Below are 4,265 nucleotides of genomic sequence, written 5' to 3'. Positions count from 1 at the left end.
GTGTGCGGCTCCTTGCCCACCGCGTGAGCAAGCCAGCGAGCCACGTGGGAGCCATAACATAACGTATATAAAGATGAATGTGTATGTATTTATGAGTATATGTGTAAATGAATATAAATATGAATGCACAGACACTTACGTATTCATATTTATACGAAAATATATATATATACACACACGTTCTTTCTCACACACACATATATAAATGAATGTGTAGATATGCATATATACACATATAGCTTACATTACATCATATCGCGTGAGTATATGTATACTTATATATACATATACATATATACACATATATATGCATATACATATATATACACATTTATCTATAAATATATATATGCACTATTGTTAATTCCACTCCCGTATAGAACAAGTACCGATATCCAGGTGTGTTATTCAAGTTGCAAGATGTCATAAGAATTGGATTTTCACTACCGGCAATGTGTGTGTATGCGAATATGTGTGTAAAAAATTATATATATCATATATGTAAATAAATACTTATATGGACGTATATATATAAATTAATATTGTATATATGTATGAACATATATATATATATATATATATATATATTTACATGAATGCATATATATAAATGAATATTGTATATAAGTATGAATATATATATATATATATATATAAATGGATATTACACACACACACACACACACACACGCACACATGTATATGCGCGTGTTCGCACGTGTGTATGCGCTTGCCCTACTCGAATCCCTGGTCCATATACGTATGACATTACGTAAGATAACGCGGCTTCAGGAACGTAAAAAGCACAAAAGCGAGATCCAAACAAATAAAAAAAACATTAAAGGATGATAGCCATTTATTATTATTGTTTATCCTTGTAGGACTATTATGAAACCAATATTTCATAAGTGAAATTTTGGGATTCTCTCATCCAAATATAAATTCTTTTATTTAAAAAAAACTAAAATGTATGCATATATATATATATATATATATATATATATTCCCAATCCCTAGAGAATCTGGAGAATGAGGCCCAGTGTAGGGGATCGCCCCTGCCCTCGCCTCAACTAATTTTACAAGGTCTTTTGTTAACACCCTTTCCTTTTCCTTCACTTCTTCTGTCCACTTATCCCAATCGTTAACTCACCCATACTCTTTTCGCCACAATACTTTATCGTAATGCCATATGATCTATGATGTCCAGCACATTTCTTTGTTAAAAATCCGCAAATATCGCCTTATGAACAAGAAGACTTCCTTACCCAGGTCTTCCTCTAATCCCCCCCCCCCCCTATCACTTATTATGAATGCGGCGCTTAATGACCCTAGATGTTGACGCGGCAGAAAATGTTCAATAAATGGATAAATAAATAAAGGAAATAATTATATACACATATAACTATATATATATATATATTTTGTTTACATATGCATGTATGCCCGTATATATGAATTATATTATAGTATATTTGTATGCATATATATAGATAGATAGATAGATAGATATGCATCTATACCGGTCTATATCTATCTATCTATATGAGTATCTATATCTATCTATCTATCTATATATATATGAAAATAGGTATAGATAAATATATATGAAAATATGCATAGATAAATATAAATGAATGTATGTGCGTTTGTATGTATATAAAGATGATTATATATATATATATATATATATATATATGTATATATCTGTGTGTGTGTGTGTGTGTGTGTGTGTGTGTGTGTGTGTGTGTGTGTATTTGAACATATATATAATCATATACAAATATGAGTGTATACATATAAATAAATATAAATATAAATATTCATATGTACATATATATGAATATGTATACAAATATATATAAGTATATATATATTATATATATATTGTGTATATATTTAAAGATAGATATATAAGTGAATTTATGTGTAACTAAACATAAATATGAATACATACATATAAATGAATATTATACATATATATATATATATATATATATATATACATACACATACATATGTACGTACATACAGACAGACATACACATGTGTTCATATATATATATATACACACCAATGTATATATATGTATATATATACATATACATACACTCACACACACACACACACACACACACACATATATATATATATATATATATATATATATATATGCATATATACATATACATAAATATAGCTTACATCAAATTATATCCTGTGTATATATGTACATATACATATATATACGTATATACGTAAATATATATATACATATACATAATATATATGCATATTCATAAATATATATATATATATATACACATATGCATAGATATATACATACACTTAAATATATATACATAAACATAAATATATATTCATACATATGCATTTGTGTATATATACATATATATGTATAAATATATGTACATATACATATATTTATATATGTATGCACATATACATTTATTTATATACATAAATGTATAAATATATGTACATATACATATATTTATATATGTATACACATATACATTTATTTATATACATATATGTATAAATATATGTACATATACATATATTTTTATGTGTATACACATATATTTTTATGTGTATACACATATATTTTTAGGTGTATACACATATATATTTATCTATATACATATATATTTATTTATATACATATATATTTATATCTATTTATATGTACTTGTATATGTATAGTGATACCGATCCCGTACAGAACAGGTACGATGGCCAGGTGTGCTATTTAAGTTGCAAGATATCATATGTGTGTGTATAAAGATTAATGTATATATATATATATATATATATATATATATATATGAATGCATATATATAAATAAATATTATGGATATATGAATATATTTGTACATAAATATATATTATGTATATATGAATATTTTTGTACATAAATAGATATTATGTATATATGAATATATATGTATATATAGAATAATATTACGTATATATGAATAACTTAAGTAATATAGATATGAATTAATATTCTCAGCCCAAATCTCTGGTCCATATACGTATATCAGACATGAGCTGACGAACCAATTGGCGACTGTGACCTCCCACTTGTCCGTATAATTGCTGCCGCGACCTTGGATAGTTTGAATCTACCCGACGCTGCGTTGATGTTATTCTCCGTCGCGATGTAAGCAGCTTCCATAATTTTCCATAATGATCCTGGTGGGCAGGATCATCCTGTGCGAAACTAGCCAGGTGGCCGTATAGCCTGAGTTGGCGATCACGAATTGTACTAGTCTCACTGTGCAACCGTTGGTTGGATACATAGTCCCACCAACTGTATCCCATGATCCGACGCAAGGACCTGTAACAAATGGCATCAAATCGACATTCCACAACACAAGATGGCATCCAGCGTTCACTACCATGCAGTAAAACTGGCAGTATCAGGGACTTGAAAGCATGTAGCTTGTTCCTTCTGCACAAGTAATGGCATCTCCAAATACTCTTGTCGAGAGATTTCATGACCCCTGTTGCCAGGTCAATCCGGCTACCGCCTTCCTGGTCTAACAGCCCAAAGTGATGAACTGCACTACCAAGGTACATAAAGCTTTCTGAAACCTCAATGTCCTCACCACAAGCATATACCTAGCAGGCCCCCAAAGTCCAGGATCTTGGTCCAGGAAACCTGTAGCCCAAGGGGCTTCGTTTCATTGCTAAATGCATCAAGAGCCACCACTATGTTTTTCAGAGACTCAGAATAGCAACATTGTCAGCAAAGTCAAGGTCGGTAACCTAGATATTACACATTGAGTTGTTGCACAGTGACTTTTGACAGTGCTCTACCTAATATCCAGTCCATGCAATTATTGAAAAGTGTTGATACACGAACAAAGCCTTGCCTCATTCCTGAACTAACATGGAAGAAGCTCGACAGGTCCCCACCACACTTTACAGCACCTTCAGTACTAGTATACAGGCTTACTATTAATCCAATTATCCTTGCTGGAATTCCTCTTAGTCTCAGGATCCCCCAGAGTGATTCGCGATGCACTGTATCAAACATCTTGAGGTTGATGTAAGCTGCATTCTGCCCACGCCCGAACTCACGTCGGTGTTCTACATTGACTTGAGGCGCCATGTCTATTGCGTCCTTACCAGGAGTGAATCCAGATTGCTCCAGCCTCTGAAGCAGGTGGTCTTTGATATATCTCAGGATGTGAGCAAGAACTTTGCCTAGTATAATGAGCAGTATAATGCTTCCATG

Source organism: Penaeus chinensis, chromosome 6 (assembly GCF_019202785.1).
Source record: "Penaeus chinensis breed Huanghai No. 1 chromosome 6, ASM1920278v2, whole genome shotgun sequence".
Lineage (NCBI taxonomy): Eukaryota > Metazoa > Arthropoda > Malacostraca > Decapoda > Penaeidae > Penaeus > Penaeus chinensis.
The sequence above is the reverse complement of the archived record's forward strand: the minus strand, read 5'-3'. Positions refer to the sequence as shown.